Source organism: Aethalodelphis obliquidens, unplaced genomic scaffold (genome assembly GCF_003676395.1).
Source record: "Aethalodelphis obliquidens isolate GAN/ISIS:26980383/991018 unplaced genomic scaffold, ASM367639v1 scaffold55, whole genome shotgun sequence".
NCBI lineage: Eukaryota > Metazoa > Chordata > Mammalia > Artiodactyla > Delphinidae > Aethalodelphis > Aethalodelphis obliquidens.
The window spans coordinates 6,165,632-6,189,421 of NW_020837999.1; the positions used below are offsets into that span (position 1 = coordinate 6,165,632).

The following is a 23,790-nucleotide window of genomic DNA, read 5'->3' on the forward strand; positions in this document are numbered from 1 at the left end:
TGACTCTTAAGCAAGGGCCCTAACAGAAGCCAAAGCCTGTCTTGCCTTTGTTCTATGTATAGGATACAGTCACTCCCAGTCTTCCACAGAGCACAGCTAAACTCCTAGGGCTAAATAAGGTGGAAATAAGCTTCCTCCAGCACCTTTTAGACTGGAGAATCTCTAGGCCCAAATAGGACCATCAGAATGGTCCAAGGTGGCTGCTCTGTCAGATTGTTATAGATTCCCCAAACAAAACCAGAAACGGATTAGTCTCTACTACTAAAACACAGGATCTAGGCTCAATGGTAACTGACTCCCCACACTTAATATAAACTAAGGCTTTCCTCAAAATATGATTTTAGGTAATTTCTTCTCCTTACTGAGAATACTAGATCTTCAAAAGGGCTGGGATAAGAGAGGAGAGAGAATATTTTAAAAAGCATTTTTAAAAAAGCATTTACATTGGGTATTGCAGTTAGAATTTTTAATAGGCAAGAAGTTTTACTTCAAATTCACTAGTGGAATCTATAAATATATTGCTCATTTCCTGGCTGCTTAGGCCATTAAGCATCTAATCTATTTCCTGAGCTGAAACTAGCTAATGGAAAAATATTTAGAATACTAATCATCTAGTGAAATGGGCATCTGGCATTTATTCACCCAAAATATATTCTTGGTCATATTTCCCTTCAGTAATTTACACGGTTTCTAAAGGAAACTTTTTACAATAAAAGGTCTTTGCTATTAAAACATGGCAAGGCTCCTCCCTCTCTACCCCTAGTGTTTTATGAATAAGGGCACTCCTCTGTATGACATTCTTTAGCCTCAACGCATACATAATATCAGGTTGGGAAGTGTATTACTTGCTTTTCTAGCAAGCAATTCATTCATGGAATCATTGAACGAAAACTAAAAACAAAAACATGAGGACAATATTATTACCATAACAAAACTGAGATTTTTATATTTACTTGATGGAACTCTGTTAAATAAACTTATTATACCACCTATATGCAATATTGCCCCAAAGCTGAAGAGGCCCCAATTTCTGAAGGCAAACTGTGTGCTGATGCTGAATCTACCAGGCGCTAGATTTTCCTTTTTTTTTTTTCTTATTAGTCAAGATTTTTCTACAATACGACATTCACAATACTTCTCAAAGCCTCATTCCCACAGGTTTCTTTCTCTTTTGTGGCTAGTGTATCATTAGCATCAGCATGACTCTGACACATCTGTTATTAGGTGGAGGGTTCAGACAGCAAACTAGTTTTTTTATATTTAGCCTAAGAGAAGCATTATTCAGAAGGTAAACATGCCAGAGGAAAACCCCAAATGCAGGAGAGGGTCAACCAGGATTTTAGGGTGATCTGTACCATTCCTCCTTTCCTTTAGCATAGTTCATCAAGAGTCTTTGAAAATAATCTACCAGAGCCAGGCTTGGGCTTTGGAGGAAAGCTAGCTTTTGAGTTGAGACCTGGAAGTGTGACCGCCCCCCCAAATCATGCACAATTCCAAAATTAGAATTTCCACTAGAGGGAATTTCTTTTAATTCAGCATCTGTAAAGTATGGTTTATGAAGGAGACAAAGCGCACTGTAAGGTGTAGTTTGATTAGATAAAAAGATTACTGGACTTCAAGAAAAGCACCCTGCTCTCTTCCAAACAGCATTCTTCTATTATGCAAGTTTTTACCTTTTCATAATTTAGACACCAATCAGTGACAGGCATTATATGTGCTTTGGCACAGAGCACTAATATAATTAGTGTGGCTGCTCTGAATGCCTCCATCCACAACAGAATTAGCAATAATACAGTTCCCTTCCTTTTAGAAATATTAAAGATAAAACAAAAATATTTAACTTCATTTCCTTAAGAAAAATGACAAATTTCTGCTAAACATGACCAATACCTTCTTTAAAGAAATTTGATTATCAAAGCAAAATAGAAACTGTTTGTTCTGTTTGTTCTGTCAAACCTGTTCTGTCAAACAGGGTCATTTTAATGACCCTGTACAGTCATTAAAATCAGTTGTTTAAATTTTTCCTCCTGGGTTTCACATTTTATACCACACTGCCCAGAGGTGTTGTACCCTGGAAGGGCTGATATGATCTGGTCCTGAAAGGTTATTAGCATTCCTCTGCTACATCCCCCGGGCCTCACTCAGGCTTCCCCTGAGGGTGCTGGGGGGAAGTTATTCTGTGATAAATAGTCAGTTTAGATTTTCTAATTATCTGAGATTAGTATTGATCATTTCTGTTTTCCTAGAAAAGCATCCATTCCTTCCAGGTTCTCAAATTAATTTGCATAGAACTGAGCAAAATATTTTCTTATAATTATTTTATTCTTTTCTGTTTCTATCATTTCCCCATTATTATTTCTCATTCTGTGTTCTCTTCCTCACCCAAGTTTCAATTTTATTAGGTTAGCTAGAGATTTATCTATTTAATTGATTTTCTTTTTTAAAAAAGAACCAGCTCTTTTATTTATTAGTCTGATTAATTTTCTTTTTCCAATTCATTAACTTTTATTGTTATTCCAACTTTCTGCTTTCTAATGTTTGTTTTATTGATTATTTTTCTAACTTTTTGAGTTAGATATTTAATTCAGTTATTTTCTTTCTCCATCAAGATAGGTGCTTCTGAATTCTACTTTTCTCTATCCCATAGGTTCTGACATGTAGTGCTTTTCCCCCTAGATTTTCTATAACCTGTTTGGTTTCCTCTATGATGCAAGAGTTGTTTAAAATTTTTTTTTAAATGTTCAGGTGATAATGCAATTTTTTTCTATTTATTTTCTTAATTTCTAGTTTCACTGCAATGCGTTAGACAATGCTATATGTATTCATTTTGCCTTTTGGAATTCACGGACATTTTCTTTATGGTCTATTTTGTTTTTATTCAGCATTTAAAAAGTTCTATTCTTAGCTTTCAGGACACAGAGTGACAAATATCAAATAGTTAGTTCATTCATTATTTTTATTTGGGTTTTCTTTTTCTTGTTTTTTGTCCACATGGTCTCTTATGAACTAAGACGAGTGAATTAACATTTCCTACCACTATCATGTAACTATTTCTTTTCACATTTCCTGTAGTTTCTGTTTTATAGGTGACCAGTAGTATATTGCTGTTATGAATCATCCTTCTTTGCCTTATTTAAAGCTTTCTCCTGGGGACTTCACTGGTGACGCAGTGGTTAAGAATCCACCTGCCAATGCAAGGGACATGGGTTCGAGCATTGGTCTGGGAAGATCTCACATGCTGTGGAGCAACTAAGCCCATGCACCACAACTACTGAGCCTGCAAGCCACAACTACTGAGCCCGTGAGCCAGAACTACTGAAGCCCGTGAGCCTAGAGCCCGTGCTCCGCAACAAGAGAAGCCACTGCAATGAGAAGCCCGCACACCGCAACCAAGAGTAGCCCCCGCTCACCACAACTAGAGAGAGCCTGTGCTCTGCAACGAAGACCCAACACAGCCAAAAATAAATACATTAATTGAAAAAAAAAGCTTTCTCCTCTAAATCTACTGCTGTCTTATATTAAAGATGCGATCCCTACATTTTTGTTTGTGTTTTCCCAGTAAGGTTTTGTTCACGTTTTCAGCCTTGTCTGTGTGATTCTTCATTGAACCCGTTACCCTGCTTCTTCATGCCCAAGGAAGCTCCTGCTGCCAACCCATACATCTCATCCTGTTAGTCTAAACTGGGCATTATTGGTTTTGTCCCTCAGAGAGTTCTTTCAACTTCATCTGGGATCTGCAGCTGTGGGTATCTTTCTTCAACTGCATTTATTTGATCTTTATCACATACTGTGGTGTGGGGTTGTACACGCCTCCTACTTTCCTTGAAGATGGGGTCGTGTTTCTTCTTTTTGTTCTCCTAGTGCAGTTGGATGCCATGACATTTGTTCTGCCATTTAAAAACCACAATCTAGAATTTGTTTTTGCCAGTTCTCTTCCACAGTCTATGCCTTACATCATGTTCTCTGATGAAAGGCTTTGCTGTACTGTGCTCTGCAGATGTTCCTGATAACAGCATGTTCTGGTCCTTAGTCCAATGAATGAGGAAGGCAGTTTCTTTTTTTTTTTTTTTTTCCCCGGTACGCAGGCCTCTCACTGTTGTGGCCTCTCCCGTTGCGGAGCACAGGCTCTGGGACGTGCAGGCTCAGCAGCCATGGCTCATGGGCCCAGCCACTCCGCGGCATGTGGGATCTTCCCGGACCGGGGCACGAACCCGTGTCCCCTGCATCGGCAGGCGGACTCTCAACCACTGTGCCACCAGGGAAGCCCCGGAAGGCAGTTTCTTATCCAGCTCTTTGAAATTCCTCCCATGGTTTCTAGGCTATTCTACACTGTCTATCTCTACCTCTCCCAGAAGCTTCTGGGAATTCTACTCTCATCTCTCACTCATGTCTCTCTCTTCAGTTCAGTTCAGTTTAGTCTGCCTGAAAGTATATTTTTTAACACAATTCAAAGCAGATACTAAACTTTAAGACAAACCAATAGCTGGGCCACATTATGTGCTCAATTTTGTGTTTCACCTGCTATGTGCAAAGCCCTCTTCTTGGCATTGGAGACGCATACCACGATGAATGCCTTAGGAACTCATACTGTAGTAGGGGGAAAAGAAGAAATATTATTCTTACATTGTTTTGTTAATGCACATTTCCACGTAGGCTCCTCAAATGCCATGTTTTGCCGTTAGCATTACCCATCTTTCTCTGGTCCCTCCCTATATCACATCATCTTCAAGTTGCCTTTTCTGTTCAAAGTCTGTACCCTCTTCAGGTGGACACAAAACTGCTATTGTAAGGGTAAGCTGGGACAAAGTGAGAGTGGCATGGACATATATACACTATCAAATGTTAAAATCGATAGCTAGTGGGAAGCAGCCGCATAGCACAGGGAGATCAGCTCAGTGCTTTGTGACCACCTAGAGGGGTGGGATAGAGAGGGTGGGAGGGAGGGAGACGCAAGAGGGAGGAGATATGGGGATATATGTATAAGTATAGCTGATTCACTCTGTTGTACAGCAGAAACTAACACACCACTGTAAAGCAATTATACTCCAGTAAAGATGTTAAAAAACAAAACAAAGCAAAACAAACGGCTATTGTTCATCAGTCCTTGTCTTGGCTGCAGAGCCAAAGTAATAAAAGTTGAACTTGTAGAGCAGTTTCGTCATTTAGGATCCTTTGGCTACAAAGAATAGAGAATCAATTATCTCAAGTCACTGTGTGTGGCTGTGCATGAGTGTGTGTGAGAGGAGTACGAGTGGGAACATTACTGCAAGGATTCCAGCGAAACTCTGGAACAAAGTATGCCATGTGGCTAGGCCTCACAGTAATCCACGGAAAGCAGCTTAACCAGGCCTCACGAGAAATACAGGAACATAGACTGAGAACGGCAAGTTGCCCAGGATGAGAAAGACGTGTAATGATTTGTTTAGTTCCTTGTGTCTTTGGCAACAATAATGTGTTGATCATGCTCCTCCCCTACAGATATTAAGTAAAATCTTTGTATCTCGCCCACACACAAGTTTTAAAAATTTTACGACCTAGATTTTACTTACTCATCACTCTTGCTTACTCATGGCTTCTACTGACTCATGTCACCTCTGTTTGCCTTTTTTCTGGTTAAGCATTTGACTTCTGTTCCTACCAAATAATTCTCTCTACTTCAAACTTTCCTAAGAGAGGATCTGATCAGCCTACTATGTCACCATCATCAGTTAGGTAAGGCACAGGTGCTAGGTGTTTTCCAAACAGCCTGACTGCTTAAACATTGGTTTTTTTTCTGCCTGCTTTAGGTCAAATGTAGGTGGTAAGGTCAAGCAACACAGAGCATGGCCACTTATATGCACTGCGTAGAGCTGCTATCTTCAGGAAGAGGCTACAGGTAGGAGCCCTTAGAAGAGGACTGTGGGTATACAGATACTCCTAGATTTGGCCTACCTATTACAGTGGTTAAGCTTTCCTCAGTTCTGATAAACAAAATCATGCATTTTTCCCAAGGCTCTCTATGAAAAAAAAAAAAAAACTTTTCTTTTCTACTTAAATGTAATCACTACCAAGATAAAAGTCCATGTACTATACCACAAAAGCCATGGGAATTTAGTCCAGCCAGCTAGAAATTCCCTGGAAAGAGTTATATCAAATAGTACCTACTGCTAGTATTCTAGGGAACTGAAGTTATCAATATACCGACTTCTGTAAAGGAACTATCCATTCACTATGGTTAGGCACTAGTGTGCCTAGAAGAAGTTGGGGTTTACTTGTAATCACATTTCTGTCATCTAAGACCACATAGATGAAAGCTTTTTATTTCACTTACAACAATTCAGAACTGAATTTCACTTTGCTTATCATGATTCCTATAAAGACAGGTTTTATTATCATCTTATAGACTGGGAGAGAAAATAATTCCAGAAGCCAACAATGCCATATTCTAGATTAGAGAGACACTGTATTCAGAGAATAAATTGCTATGGCTTTAGAATTTCAAGCAGGGCACAGCTGTAAACTTCAGCCTGGCCTAACCCCTGAGCTGAGACAGTAAGTGCCTGATTTGGTACAAACATCTGTATACCCAAGCCTAGCCATATGCCACTGGAACTGAAGACAAGGCAATTACCAACAGGGCTACAATGCATTCCTTTAAAGCTCCTGTAGGGGCATGTGCCCAACTTGTCCCTACGTGTGCAATTTGCCTAATTCATGCAAAATTATAAACTCTGTCAACTGTATGATGTGATAGTTTTTTTAGAGCACACAAATTGAAGATATAGTCATCAAAGGGGACGTAAATTTTGATAAATTCCTTATACAACAAAGATTATAATAACAATGTTTTTCATAAAAATACTTTCAATTGCCAGATAATGACCTGTATCTTTTTTTTATATTAATTTTTATTGGAGTATAGTTGCTTTACAATGTTGTGTTAGTTTCTACTGTACAGCAAAATGAATCAGCTATATATATATATATATATATATATATATATATATATAGCCCCTCTTTTTTGGGTTTCCTTCCCATTTAGGTCACCACAGTGCATTAAGTAGAGTTCATGTGCTATACAGTATGTTCTCATTAGTTATCTATTTTATACATAGTATCTATAGTGTATATGTGCCGATCCCAATCTCCCAACTCCTCCCAGCCCCCGCTTCCCCCTTGGTATCCATACATGTGTTTTCTATGCCTGTGTTTCTATTTCCGCTTTGCAAATAAGATCATCTATACCATTTTTCTAGAGTCCACATATACGTGTTAATATGTGATATTTGTTTTTCTCTTTCTGACTTATTTTACTCTGTATGACACTCTATAGGTCCATCCACGTCTCTACAAATGACCTGATTTCGTTCCTTTTTATGGATGAATAATATTCCATTGTATATATGTACCACATCTTCTTTATCCATTCCTCTGTTGATGGACATTTAGGTTGCTTCCACGTCCTGGTTATTGTAAATAGTGCCACTATGAACACTGGGGTGCACGTGTCTGCTTGAATTATGGTTTTCTCTGGATATATGCCCAATAGTGGAATTGCTGATTGACCCATACCTTAAAGGCACATCACTGATGTGGTTAAAAAGAAACTCTCTGCAGCAAATAATCCATATACTGCACACTACTAGGAACACTTTTCCCATCAGCCAGATACAAACCATACTACTTTCATCATTCATTTGGTTTTTAACCAAGGAATTACTAAGCACTTACAATACCAAGAAGCCAGGAATTATGTTGGATATTTAGTACATGGAACTGAATTTACCTCCTACCTTCTCTCGAGGGAAGGAGCCCTAAAGGTCCAGCAAGGCAAACAGACTGGTAAATAAATTATAAGAAAGTGATGTAAGAGAATGTTTAACTGGCTAATCCAATGGCCAAAGATTCAGAGGGGGATGTTCTGATTTCAACGTGTCCTATGAGAGATGTACACATCTTCTGATATATTTTGCATCTCTCCCCAAAGTGTTTACCATGAGAGACCCCCTGTGGCATCTATTATCAGATGTATAAAGGAAAAAAAAGATATTTCTCAGTTTAAATTTTATGATTATTTTGCATCCCAGTGTGTAAATTTGATTATGTGAATGTCAAACAAGGCAAGGGAGAGGCGATCATGGTCTTCATCAACTCTGTTTTGCAATGAGGGTGCTATCAACAGGTGAGAAGAAGTGGCTGCAGGAGTATAAATCTTTGAAATGAATTATGCAGCCAGACAGAGGAGGAGTGATGGTTATATGGTTGCATGGAGAATAGGAGGCAATTATATCCTTCAGCTCCTCTCTCATACCTCAAGCATCTCAAATTCCCTCACTCCCTATATAAACCTCCTAACATCCTAACCTACTCGAATTGCCTGGTTACATATGACAGCAAACATGCATGGAAGAAAAATGGGGAAAAAAATGAATGCACATGAAATTAGGTCCTTGATATCACCTTGAAAGAAAATCGACATCTTCTTTTAATGTGATGCAAACTACTGAATCTGTTAAATCACAGAATCTTGGTGATTTAAAATAAAAGCAGTGTATTTTTAGTTCATGCAAAGCTCAGCTAGCAGGAGGGTGGAGTTGGAGGTCTCTGAACTCTGTAGTCATTTAGGAACTCTGACTGATGGATATTCTATCACCTTCAGTATGTGGTTTCCAAGGTCACTTTGACGTCATCTAGTTGGCAAAAGGGTAGACAGAAAGCATGGAAGCTATATGGGAATTTTGTTTGTTTGTTTTTGTTTTTTTTAAACAGCCAAACCAAAGGAATAAATGTACATCACTTGAACTCTCATTCCTCTGCCCAAATTCAATAAGATGACTATACTTAATTGCAGAGGAGGTTGGGAAATGTAGTTCAAACTGTATCAGCAGGAAGAAAGGAAAATAGGTTTGGTGAACAATTAGCCAATTTCTGACAGTGTCTTTCCCAGAGTATTATACTTCATCTGCAAATATATCCAGTTCTTGCATCCTAGGGATGTGAATTTAGGGGTATTTATTACAATAAAATTCTACTACTTAACAAATTTGCCTCTCAAGTAAATTTACTATAAAATGGATTGCCTGTAAAAGGTAAATTTCCATTATCATTACACACTGGCTTATTCAAATATGAGTTTGACTATATAAATATATTTTAAATACCTTTAGTTCTATTACATCAAATTGTGGTTCTGTCTCCACTTGCATTTCCTACTTGTCAAACTTAGCATTTCTAAAACTCAACATCTCTAAAACCAAACTCATGATCTTCCCTCTCCCTATCTCCTCCTGACTTCCTCAACTCAGAAGAAGACCTCTGGACAACCAGTTATTCAGGCCAGATGCTTGGGGATAGCCCTTTATATTCTACTCATTCTCAAACCCCCATCCAATTCATCAACAGGTTTTACTTTCAAAATATATCTTGAATCCATTAATGTCTTCCAATTGCCCCTAATCCAAGTCAAATCTACTCCTCACCTGTATTATTGCAGTAGCTTGATCTCTGCTTCTATCTTGAGAGTAACTCTCTACTTTTATATTTTCTCTAATCTATTCTTTCTTACATAAATCAGATAATGTCTTGAAAACCCTTCAAAAAGATTTGCATTGCACTTCGGATAAAATCCAAAATCCTAGCCAAAGCTTTTGAGGACCTGCAAGAATCTGGTTCCCGGTTTCATCTCCAACCTCACTGGTCAGCACTTATTTTGCTCAATCTATACAAGCTATTTTAGTTTTTTGAAAAGGTCGAATGCATTTTTCCCTAAGGGCCTTCCCACACAGCATTTCCTCTGTCCAGAAAATGTTTTTTGTTTTTGTTTTTAATAATGAAATTCATTTTCTTTTTACCATGAAATATCTTTTCATATAGAAGAATGTGATTGACGTATATGACTCTCACTCACTCAAGCACCAAAGCCAAGAGAGGTGATTATCCCAACTGTCTCCCTCTGGGAAGACGAGGTATATGGAGTGGCTGGGCTTTTCCCTCTAGCTCACCTGTGAAACAGAAGCCTTTCAGAAGTCCCAGATTTGTCTTTGCCTTCTGCACAAGGCCTGCTAAAGGCTAAGACCTAGGCCACCAGAGATCAGCAAATGCCCAAAGAACAAAATATAGGTTTAGAATTTACTTATATTTCAGAATTCAGGTTTTCACATAATTTCTGGCTCCTAAAATTCTTCCTTATTGTCTCACTCACTCAGCCACATACATTTAGAAGTATATTTTCGGGCTTCCCTGGTGGCGCAGTGGTTGAGAGTCCGCCTGCCGATGCAGGGAACACGGGTTCGTGCCCCGGTCCGGGAAGATCCCACATGCCGCGGAGAGGCTGGGCCCGTGCGCCATGGCCGCTGAGCCTGCACGTCTGGAGCCTGTGCTCCGCAACGGGAGAGGCCACAACAGTGAGAGGCCCGCGTACCGCAAAAAATATATATATATTTTTAAATTATTTTATCTAGAAGTTTTAGATGTTCCGTACCAGAAGAGTTTATACCGACATCTAGTCCACTGTTTTGCCAGAAACAAAAGATCTTCTATAGCACACTTTACTACTCCTCTCCTGCTGGTTAGCTTCGGTTAATCTTTTAGAGCTTCAGCTTAAAATGTCACAAGTTTTCCTTGATCCTCATTCCTCAATCTAAATTAGATTCTAACTATTTTCTCTCTTGTAACAAACTTCTCCTTCCTTTTGCAACCTTTATTACAGCTTTTGATTATACTTTGTGTTATCTGCCCCTTCCATTACTCTGTAAGCTTCAGGAGGACAGGAATCCTGTCTGTTGTGATTATTACTGAATAGAAAGCCTAGTGCAGGACTAGGACACAGTAGGTGCACAAGAAATTTTAAATACTTATTAAGCAAAAGAATGAATAGATGCAATGTAATGTAATCATATTGAGTCACAGTAATCTTAAACCCTGTAAGCGACCAATAAATACTGGCACTATTAAACAACATTTAAATTGACTGCCTTCAAAAATTATGTAGTATAGTATAAGATTAATACAAAAAATAGTATACAAGAGGAAGTAAAGCACAGACTCTGGAACCAGACTGCCTGGAATCAAATTTCTGATCTGCCACTTACTAACCAAGTGACCTTTGTTGGAGATTTCAACATCCTGTGCCTGTTTTCTCTGATCTGTACAATCAGGTCAGTAAGAGTACTTGGTGATGTTAAGGTGATGATTAAATGACAAACATGCCAGTCATCCAAGGAAGCAAGATGTAATTGTTGTGCCTGTTATCATTACAAAGTTAATGATAATCAGTGGTCTCATCAAAGAAAAAAAGAAAGTTACACAGAATCAGACGGGGAAAATAAGTAGGAGCAGCAAGCTGTAGAAAGGGAATTGGGTTGTGGACGTGCCGGCAAGAGGCAGGAGCACACAGGGACATCCGCAAGGGAGACAGGGAGTAGCGGGCTGCGTGGGTGCCCAGGGCCAGTACGCAGACACTACTGACACAGTGGCTGGAGAGAAGGGGCTGCTGGAGAGAGACTGCGATAGGCCTGCCATCTATCTCGCTGTGCCACATGCTCTGAGCACTTAGTTCACTCGAGCCATCCACCTACTCGCTGTGGGGAAGTGTCTTTGGATCTGATCTGGGGCTCAGTTAATAGAAAATAGTTGGGAACATCAGACAGTAGGCAAGATTAAGTTGTGCACCTTTAGACAGCAGCAAATATCTCTGGGCATTAAAGGCAAGTTCTGTCTCATACGGCAGTTTTCCTGACAAACGCTGTACTCTACTCGTGGATCCTAATGGGGGAAAGGAGTTTCCTCATTTTCTTTTGTCTTCCTTCGTTTTTCAATGGCATTTCCCTCACAATACTGAGAATATATTATACAAACTCCTCTCTGGTGTCCATTCCCCACTCTCCAGATCCTGGATCCATTTAAAACAAAGTCATTACAGTTTGGATCTTGTGATACTACACTGACTAAAGGTCTGATTATTTTATAAGAAATAAAGTTTTACCCTTTTCTCTAGCTGTGAAACTAGTTCTTTTTAAGTTACCCCTGAGACCATCTACGCATGGCCCACCATGAAAAATTTACATTAAGATGAGTTTAACTATATCACCCATATTAAGAGTCTAAAGTTACATCTGTTGGGATAAAATGACTACAGCTGAACCCTGAGGTGAATTAAAACAAAAACAGACGAACTAGGTCCTAAGAAAGAGTCTGCCTATAGCAAGGCATTGAATAGCTAGGTTGGTATCTTGTGGCAAACTTTCATTTGTTTCTACCATACTTTCATTGCTCAGTGTCAGAGTGTCAGACTGTCCTTTCTTTAAAAGAGGGTAAACTCATCCTATCAGAAAAAAAAAAAAATGTGGGACATTTATCTTGAGAAATCAATTTCAATAGTCAACCTTAACTTCCTAACCAGAATATGTGAATCTAAAGGTCAGCTGCTGCTCTACTTTGGCCAAAAAAACAGGTAGTTTATGGGATTCAGATTTGTCTCTAAATCTTTGATTGCAATATTCTTATGTGCTATTGTCTTAAGAAGGTGTTCATGTTCATTTTGGCAAATGTATTCTTCACTTCCCCCAGTGATTTATGTCATCTAAACCTTTTTAATCAATAATGTTTGATAGAAAACACATAGCACAATGGAAATAAACCAAAATATTTTGAAAATAAAACAGTTAAATAATATTTATTTCAAATCCCCTATAAACTCTTGATGGGTATGAGGTAGAAAACCTTAAAAATTTTAAGTTTCCTCTGAACTCTGGAAACCTAACTTTCTCATGTATGACAAAATCAGTATCACAGGCTGGATTTTCTTTGTAATCAGAGTACCTCTACTCAAGTTTTATTAAGAATTCATAAGCAACTATTGCTTCTGCTATCAGGGAACCCAAACTGATGATGGTTTACTCACTCACTTGCATTGTGAAAAAAGTTTTGGTTTTTTTTTTTTTTTTTTTTTGTCAATTGAAGAAGTAATACCAGTAAAAGAAACTGTATAAAAGGATATTATTAAATAAAAAGTATTAATAAATGAAAGTAAATATATTAAATGGAAAGGAAGTCTCCTTTCCAATCAAACTCTCAGCCCTCTCATCAGAAACTAAGTTAATGTGGGGGGTTGTTTGTTTGTTTTTATGTACTGAGACATAAATTTGCCATGCATGTGTGTGGTAGATTGTTACAGGAAAGGCTCCTAATCAATCATGTCTCCTGGCATCATTTTCCCTGTATATCCACTCTAATATTGACTCTCCATGGGATTTGCTTTGGTCAATGTGACAATGACAAATGTAGCACAAGCAGAAGCTTGCTAAGTGCTTATGCCACTGGGTCTTGCCTCCTTGGAAACCTGAGACCACAAGGCTGAGAAGCAGCCAAGGATGAAAAAACATGTGGAAAGGCAGCTCCTACCCTGAGCTGCCCCACCAGCTGAATGAATCCAGAGACAACAGCAGAAGAACTACCCAGGTGACTCACAGAATTGTGAGAAATATTGTTGTTGTAAGCCAGAAAGTTTGGGGATGGTTTGCTACTCAGCAATAGATAACTGATACAGTATGCAAGCACAAACAGGCAGATATATTGTTGACATTCCTTGATTTCAGTTGATGAAGAATAAAATATAATTGATAATTATGAGATACATAAAGAGAATGTCACAGAAAATATAAAACATGATTATAACTTTATCATACATAAAGAAGGAACAGACTAGTCTGTCATTTGGGATCTGTATTAGCTGTCTTTTGATTATAAACTCTACTAATTTGGTATTTTATTTTATCTTATTTATGTTCCCACACGGCATGTGGGATCTTACTTCCGCGACCAGGGACCGGACCCACACCCCCGGCAGTGGAAGCTGGGAATCTTAACCACTGGACCACCAGGGAAGTCCCATGTCTACCCTATTTTAAAAGGATGTGGCATATACATCTTAGCTTCAGTTCTTTCAACAGTTATTTTTACCATAGACAACCAAGAGGTTTATACAAGTAAGACTTGAAAAAACTTTTAGAATTCTAAAATCATTAAATAATAATCTGAAAAATCGAATAAAGATAAGAAAGGGCATCTGGTTATCCAATCATTGAGGAAGAAAGCTGACCTTCTATCCAAGTCTTAAAGGTCTTGAAAGATGGAAAATTCACAAGTTTATATTTCATGAACTCTGTAATCTACACAATATGATAGACACCCTTCTTTTTTTTTTTTTTTGCGGTATGTGGGCCTCTCACTGTTGTGGCCTCTCCCACTGTGGGGCACAGGCTCCGGACGCGCAGGCTCAGCGGCCATGGCTCACGGGCCCAGCCCCTCCATGGCCTGTGGGATCTTCCTGGACCGGGGCACGAATCCGTGTCCCCTGCATTGGCAGGAGGACTCTCAACCACTGCGCCACCAGGGAAGCCCTAGACACCCTTCTTAAAGCTGAATTCAGACTAAAAAACTCAGCTACTTCACTTTTCTATAGGAAGAAACCTGGAATACTATTCAGTGAGATACATGAGGATTTTTCTGTTTATTTCCAGAAGTATTTTCAGAGAGGATTTAAAGCCCAACACTCCTCAACCTAAATGAATAGGGGAAAAAAAAAAAAAGGAAAAAAAAATGAATATGTTAACTGAATAAGTATTTAATGAGTGACTTCTTTGATCCAGCTATTATGCTAGGGGTTGGACCAGGCCCAAGGCATCTAGAGAAGAGCAAGGTACAGACAAACTCTTGAGGAACTCACAATGAGAGAAACTGACGCAAAACGATGACGGTAATAATGACAAAAATTTTTTTGTATACTAATGATGCACAGCATTTGTTAAGTTTCTTACATATATTATCCCACTTAATCCTCACAGTAATCCTACTGTACCGACAATGTAATACTCATTTTACAGAAGAGATAACTGAGATACAGGTAACTTGCCAGATATCACACAGGTAATAAATAGAGAAGCCAAGGGTTTAACTCTAACAACATGGCTTCAGAAAACCACATTCTTAACTCCAACTGTGGTGCTCTAGTGGAGGAATTGCCAGAATCAGAATAAATAACAGCCTAGGTTCCCAGAGGAAGTGGTGTCTGTTCTGGGTCTTAAAGGATGAATAGGGGTTTGCTTGACCCCATAACTGCAAAAGGAATTGATGGGACTTCCCTGGCGGCCCCGTGGTTAAGACTTCCCCTTCCAAGGCAGGGGGTGCAGGTTCCATCCCTGGTCAGGGAGCTAAGACCCCACATGCCTCGCAGCCGAAAAAACAAAACATAAAACAGAAGCACTATTGTAACAAATTCAATAAAGACTTTAAAAAATGGTCCACATCAAAAAAAAAAATCTTTAAAAAAAAAAGGAACTGATAAATAATTTAGCCAGTGCTTCACACATGTTTAGCTTTATTAATTCTGACAACATCCTTGTGCAGTAGGTATTAGCCTCACTTCATGACGAGAAAACTCATACTCAAGGAAATTAAGTAACTTTCTCAGGACGGTGAGTAAGAGTTCCAGGTAGAAGGCGCAAGATGTGACGAGCGAGGCCAGAAAAGGGCATGGCAGATTGATGTGAAAAATGGGAATGTGTGCTAAGCTGAGAAGGCGGTGGGGTTTACCCCGCAGGTAACAGGGAGCCAGTAGTGCTCTCTGAATGAGGAGTAGTACAAGGAGGTTGGTTCTCCGGGCAGAAAACTCTGGTACTAGTGAGTAGAGGAAACTCCAGAAGACAAAAACTTAAGCCAGATAGACGAGCTAGTTAGTCTGAGGCAGCTATAGCAGTCCAGACAAGCAATGTCAGGGGCCTCCAACTATGAATTCTGAAGGTTCTAATAAGATCCTACCATGTCAAACAATTTTTTTTTTTTTCAAAAATTTTCCCTCACAGGTGCAATGTCTACGATCTGGCTTCTTAAACAATGGCCATCCTAAAATTTGATGAAATATTTTAGAATAAAAGGTTTTATGTAAATAATTTTAGAAAATAAACTAAGTCCTTTGGTTCTATACAGTATCCAAATTATGTTGTTGCTTAAAATACTCATTTTATTACAATAGATTTTCTTTTCTCACTGGACATCCTGCTAAGACATAACTTATTTCCTTGCACAACTCACTGCCTCTCTTTTAGGAAAGAAGGGGGATCAGGGAGGTTATGGTTATATAAGATATGATACAATAGACAGGATTATAAGGAAGTTAATGCATTTAGATCATACCAGAGCAGGGTATATAAGTTAGGAAAGAAGGGGAATCAGGGAGGTTATGGTTGTATAAGATATGATACAATAGATAGACAAGATTATAAGGAAGTTAATGCATTTAGATCATACCAGAGCAGGGTATATAAGTTAGAACTTACAACAAGCTAACATGCATGCCAGAGGAAATTCTTTGCCAGCCAAGTGGGCTGATGGAAGTGAAGGGTGGAATTGTGAAGAAAAATAGGATATTTTAGAAAATCTGAGAGTTTAGGAGAAAATGGAAGAACTTGGGTAGGCTGACAAACACAGGAAACTGTCATGTGTTATCAGATGTTAGAGAAACAGTTCAGGGTTGCCAAGAATGATTCATGTTCAGAAGAGAATGTTTTCAGAGAAATTGGGTTGAAACTAGCATTCTGTTGACTATGAGAAAGACATTGCTGTGAGCTGAACTGTATGTCCCCCAAATTTATATGTTGAAGCCCTAACTCCCAGTACTAGTATCCTTATAAGAAGAGGAGATTAGACACAGATAACACAGGCAGCAGGATGACCATGTGAGGATACAGTGAGAAGACGGCCATCTCCGAGACAAGGAGAGAGGCCTCAAAAGAAACCAAACTGCTGATACCTTGATCTTGAACCTCTAGCTTCCAGAACTGTGAGAAAATAAATTTCTGCTGTGTAAGCCACACAGTCTGTGGTAATTTATTACAGCAGCCCTAACAAACTACCACAGACATGAAACTGGGGGCAGACATGAGACTCAGGAGAAAAAAAAAAAGTACTGCCTGTTTAGGAACCAACTTACTGAGAAACTTCAATATGTAGTAAGAGCTGGTAGGAAGTACAGTGACCCTAAGGGCAAGGGATAACAGAGGATAACGCAGTGCCTGGAAAAGAGGATGAATGAAACGCTGCACAGAACACACTGATAGAGGCACTGAGCCTGTGCCAAACTGAGTAACTGAAGCCTCCCCTGACCTGAGTGACACAACAGAACACGAAGTTTTACCACCGCTTCATGTGGTTTGTATGCCAGTATTCCCTCACATAATAATAATGATACTAGTGACGATGATGATGATGGTGACGGTGATAAAACCATTTGAACTACATATTACAGAGATCTGGATAGATTACAGGCATAGAAAAGGAACAGGCTAGACATTCCAGATGAAAGAAATCGTTCCCTCCCACAGGCGGCAGCAATAAAAAGTCCCCAAGCCAGAGGAATTGACAGTAAGAATGGAGTGCCCATTTAATCACAACTATCAACTACAGCAAGGAATATAATTTTCCCCTCAGCAGTTTGTTTGCCTTTAAGCGGAGCTTCAGAAAGCTTGACAAACAGTTGGAGATATGTGAATAACACTTAAAAATCTTCACTATCTTTTTTGGGTTGCTATTCTCATTTACATGTTACTTCCACCATTTCAAAAGAAAATAATTTTTCATGGTTGAGGGGGGAGGGGGAGAAAAAGGCTTAATAGTAAAATAAGTAAGTTCTCCAGAGTACTAATTAGACTCGGTCATTTCCCAGCTAAATGCTAAATGGATACATGAGCTTATGAGTAACTAAGTAAATATAATATGATTAGACTTTATTCGCCCCAGAGAAGAGGCAGTGGCATCTGACATAGCTGTGGCTGAAGTGTTTGAAATAAACCCAAGATCCAACGGCCCAGCCTTCCTAACCTAACCTATTTTAAACACCTAAGACGTTTAAATTTATTAAAAATAAATTTAAATTTAATTAATTAAATTTGAATTTAAAAAAAGTTAAATTACTTCCATTGAGCAGCAACAGGGGCACAGAGAAACACATTTATTTTCTTGTCTAAATCAGATCCCCAAATACAAACTGTGAAGCACACTTTAAATATAACCTTAACGTGAATTCAAGTAGTTAAAAAAAAAAAACAAAACAAAGAGATGTGGCTCTCATTGTAAATAGCCATGGGAAAATTATTTATTACCTCTGCTTCCAAAGAATGAAGATGAGTTCTAACTTTATTCTCCAATACAGATAAACATAAATCATAACAACTGGATAAGAGGTAATTGGCAAAACACTGCAGAAAGTTATATGAAATGTGGAAACTCCCACTTAAGAGCATAACCATTTGTCTTACTATGTCTTTAGAAGACTGCTGAGAGTGAATTAGCTGCAGGGAAAAAGAGTAAAGTTTGAGAGGAGAGGAACCACTAGTTGAAACAGTTGAAGTGTCCTTTTTTGTTGTTAATGTATGTGGAGAGCTCTAACGACATTGTACCAAGTTTGGGATGCAAGTAAGGGCATATGCTTTATTCTTATGATTTATTACTTCTTTTTCTGAAAAAAAGAGATGCCCATATAAAAATCAATTTTTTATATCCATTTATCTTATTTTTCTTTGGAGTAGGACAATTTAATGATTTATATAGATCGGTTCATGATACAATATCCAGGTTCACCCATCAAGTTAATTTTAAAATGTTTCTATGGCTTTCTCCTTAATAAACTGAAAGAAATGACTGGCAGAAGCAGGTATGATGGTAGAAGAAAACAGCAGACGTAATAAAGGATACAAATGCATTCCAGATGATTGGGAACAGACAGAAAAGCAGAGTTTTCTTAATGTGCAGGATGCCTGAGGCCTGGGCATCCGGAGCTCTGGCCTGTTTTTTCCACCTGTTATAAACTGCTTCAGAGCATGTCTAACATTTACGTGTTTTCTGCTCATTCCCACAATGCATGGTTTGTGAGAGGCAAGATCAAATTGTATTAATCCCTGTTTGGGGAAAAACAATGCCCCAAATCTCAGACACACTGAGGGTTATCAATGTTAACAGAAGCCTCAGAGGAAAAATGAAGCAACTGTTTTGATATAAAAACTACTTCATTATCAGTTTGTTAATTATCACACCACTGTAGCCTATAACAAAATTAACATTTGCCTGGGAGAAGATTATGACACTCTAAACCAAATAGTCCAAATTGTGGCTGTCAATGTGCAGAGGTCTTTATAGGAAAGGAACATGAAATGTGGTTCCATTAAAAACGAACCCTTTCCACGGTGCACATAAGGGCACATATTTTAGATTCACAGAGTCAACAAAAGCCTCTGTGTGGCCTCATTGCTAATTCAAAAAAAACCTCTATTTGGGACATTACATTCTTGTTTATACATAGCAACAATAGCCAGAAAGAAATAGCAAACAGCATGAAGAAATTAGAGGTACATTGCTCTTAATACAAATGTTCTTCATAGTTTTGCTCTAGTGTGAAAGTTATTTTCAAACAGTTAAATTCAAATCCATGGTTACAAACATGGAGGTCTGAGAGAGAAAAATATTAAATCTCTAGATAAACGAATTTACCTCTATCCCATTAAAAGCATGACTTGTGAGAGGCAAGATCAAATTGTATTAATCCACTTTGGGAGAGTGGATAATTGTCTGTCACAATACATAGATAACTGAGCTGGAGCAGAGCTTAGAGTTTTCTGAGGCAGGTAGTTACCATGGTAACATACAGTCAATGATGGCCTCCTCTCTAGCATGGGTTAGGAAGACAATTTTGGTGTGAAAGAAGAAGATGCTAGGGCAGGACTTTGTTTTCAGTCGCTAGGGCCCTCCTCTTCCTCTTATTTCCCTTACTCTTACTGCCTCTGCCATCTTTGTTTATTCCTCCTACAATGCATTTCAAATCTCTATGATGAGAGTAAAATGGTAGTGATGGTGGTAACGTCATTAGGACAGAGAGAAGCAAATCACAGGAACTCGCCATAGATGGCAAAATAGCAATTGGCCTGATTTTGCTGCCACTAAGTAACCTGAGCTACCAACTGAAAATTTTGAGCATAGGTCAGTGCTATCTTCTAATGTCACTAAACTGTCCTTAAAATATAAGTGGTTTTGGAGAAAAGATGTATTTCTCTTGGGCTATCACCAACAAGTCATTTAGTGTCCCCCTCCACTGCTCTCTGTGTTCTTAGAGTTCAATCTTTGGTACCTCTCCCTCACCCCCTTGTCCTGCAGTCTCTCAATCCCTATCTGTCTTCACTTTCTCTTCTACTAGTTCTATTCCACTATCTATCATGTCAACCACTCTCCTGCTACTAGCCTCATCTCCCTGACCCTGTAGCGTGCTGGGGTTAGCAACTACCAGTCCAAAAGAAGTGACTTAATATTCACAAATTGTGTGCCACTTGTTAAGTCACTGGTACCTTGAAATTGGCCATATTTTACCTGGAAATTGGCAAAAGCTACAAATCAGAGATTCCCCCTTTACTCCTCCCTCTCGTATCCCCAAGGTCTGGTTTATTAGTGCACCATCGCCCTGGTCCCACTGCCCTTCCTTTGTCTCGTGCTGGCAAACCTCAACTATAGGTGAAAGTAACTGCTTTCTTCATGTATACATTTGGATTGCTGGGTATTTCTAGAGAAACTCCCAAAACACTGCACATTTTTGCCACTATGAATTCATGACCTCCAACAATTCAGCCCAACAATTCTTTTGTGTTTTCCCAGTTAGTTCTTCCATTCTTTGCAATATCTAAAAGTTTGTCCATGTTCTTTGAATCTCTAGCTCCACTACATTCCCTTAGTTCTAGATCCTGCTTAATAGAAATAAGAGAAACCTTCAAATGGAATATTCTCAATTTCCTTCCTCCTCACCCTACCTTACCTTACTTAACCTGCACATTTGTCTTTATCCCCATCTACTCCCTCCTGCTGTAATGGAAGAAAAGTACATTCTTTAGAGTCTAATCCTTTATCTCCTCTGAGGTCTGTCTCTGTTGATATATTCCAATTTCTTTATTGAATCTTCAACTTCTCTCTTGTGGGTCTTTCCTTCTTATTTGAAGAGGGATGGTCTGGCCGGCCCCTGGATATCAACCCTCATCACTCCTTGAGCCATCTCCTAGTTTCTTAAACATACCATCCTCCCTCCGACCCCACAGTGTTTACACATGCTTCCTTCAGTCTGAAATGCCTTATAATCTCCGTGCAAGAAAGCTTTTCCTAAACCACTGAGCCAGTCAGGTTCCTTTGCTCTTTGTTCTCCATATATCTTTATTATATCTCTTCTGAGCATGTGTCTCACTTTGTAATTATACATTTATTATGGCAATTATATAATTAACATCTTCTGCATGATATAAGCTCCATGAGCTCTGGGAGTGTATGTGCTTTTGCTCAACCTTGTGTTTCCTGGACCTGGCACAGTGCCTGGCATATAGTAGGTACTCAATGAAGAAATTGACTCACTGAGCGTTTTTTTAAGCATTTAAAGCCATCTTTCCCATCCTCCAAAAATTCATCTCAACCTCATGTCTACTTATCTCTCTCTCTCGTACTTACTCTCTTACTTACTCTCAGGCTTGCTGGCTGTTTCTTCCATCCTCCATCGTCTCCCCACACTAACCTCCTTAGAAGAGCTGTCTCATCTTCCTTTGTCCATTTACTCACCTCCTGTTTATTCCTTGCATCATTGGCTTTTATACATCATCACTCCACTGAAACTGCTGTCACTAAGCCCACAAAGGAACCTCTTTCATTAACTGTTGCACGATGTCCACTTCCACTCTCAGTACCTTATGAGACCTCTAAGCATCATTGACACTTTTCAACTTCTTCCTTCTTGAAAATATACCTTTTCCCTTAGCTTTCACACTTCACACTATTCTGGGTTTCTTCCTGCCTTCTCAGTCTCACTAGCTGCTGTTCCTCAGCCCATCTTTTATATGTTAATGAAACTACCCTCAACCCTTCTCTCTGCTCCTCTGAAAATTCACCCACTCCCATGGTTCAAATACTGATGACATCCAAATGCCTACTTTTAGCTCAGATCTGATTTCCATTCCATATCCACCTGCTTATTGGATATTTTTACGTACTTGGATATGAGACTGTAGATATACACCACAAACTTAACACGTCCAACACTTAACTCATTATCTTTTATCCTTGCAATTTGTTCTCCTTTGTGTGTTCCCCTTCATAGAGTGACTACTACCAAGTTGCCTAAGTGAGAATCCTGAGCATGATCTCGGCTCTCTTTCTCTGCCCTAATGCTCTTATTTAATCACTAAGATCTGTTGATTCTATCTCTTGAATATTTCTGGAATCTGTCCGCATCTCTTTAGCCCATAACAATAGTCTGGTCACTTCTCAACTGGATTACTGCAACCACCACTGAATTGATCTGTTACCAATATCTCAATATCAATAATCTTGTCCATTTTAATCTATTCTGTTATCAATAATCTATTCTGTTATCAATAATCTTATCCATTTTAATCTATTCTCCACACACCAGCCAGAATAGCCTTTCTAAAACATAAATCTGATCATTTCTGTCTCCTCTTTAAAAACCCACAATACTTCCCTCTGTCTGAGGATAAAATCCAAGTTGCTTACTGTTGGATTACAGGCTTAAATGGCTCTGTACCAGCTGTTTGGCTCCTGCTTACCTCTCTAAGTCTTCTATCTACTCCCCTCATTCCCTCCATCCTTGAACCCTATTCTCCAGTCATGAACTCCGCTTAAGTCTTGGACAGCTCCATCTTTTCTTACTTCTGGGCCTCTGCATATTCTCTGCATGGAACTTCCTTCCCCCTCCCTCCATATACTCCTTAATTCCTGCTAATCCTTCAGGTCTCATCTTAAATCTTACTTCCTCTGAGAAGTCTTCTTGCATAGTTCCTGGCACATAGTAGCTACTCAATAAATGACCTTTCTTTCCTAATTCCCTTGTTTTAGTTTAATGTCAGATTTTGCAGTTTTAATATTGTTCAAATTATTTTACTAATAAAATACAAACACAATAGGTTACTTTACTTTTTAAAACATTCTATTATGAAGAGCTACCAATAGAATATTTTGAGTGATATGATGAACTTTTCTACTAATGAGGTTCATCATAACTGTGGCACTTGTAACACTGTCCCAAATAAAAATCAACGTAAAAAAAAAAAAAAAAAGGACTTGCTTCCCAGCTTTTGGAGAATAATTCTCAGGAAAGGTTGACATGGCCATAGAACTAACGTGTATTATATATATAGTACTCTAAATTATGTTATAGATGTTTTACTCTTCTAATTCATCTCTTTATTTTTATCAGAGCAGTGCCCACTAAGTGATGTTTAAAAGAGCCAAATTTTTAATATTTCATCATCTACATACATGGCACCTACGTGAAACATAAGGACGCATAAAATATTGCATTAAATCACATACAATGTCTAATACCTGGCAGTTTTTGGCCAACAAGAATGGTAATTTCATCAATTCAACCTAATACAATATGAGTGATATTGAATAAAATTATGTAAAGAAAAACAGATCAAGAAAAATTATAAAGGTTATATGTATATGAACTTGAATATATATAGGTATCACATTTATAAATTCTTATACTCTAAAGAAATATCAATTTTCTAACAAGCTTAAGATGATCCCACAGCACAAAAGTTAATTTTTTTGAGTCACTGAGTTCCCTTTAAGAATCTAATAAAAGCTACATATTTTCTCACCAGGAAAAACAAAATGCTTAAATGCTTATATAAAGAAAGTCAAATTTCTAGTGACTCAGAGTCCATGAAGCCAAGATCCAAGTTTAAGAAGCTCTGCAATAGCAAAATTTTA

General features: G+C 38.5%; 1 protein-coding gene across 8 annotated transcripts in view; it reads right to left on the reverse strand.

Moving 5' to 3' along the window:
- RABGAP1L (RAB GTPase activating protein 1 like) overlaps nt 1–23,790 on the reverse strand; it is a 682,268-nt gene that overhangs the window by 106,594 nt on the left and 551,884 nt on the right. The window lies entirely within an intron of this gene.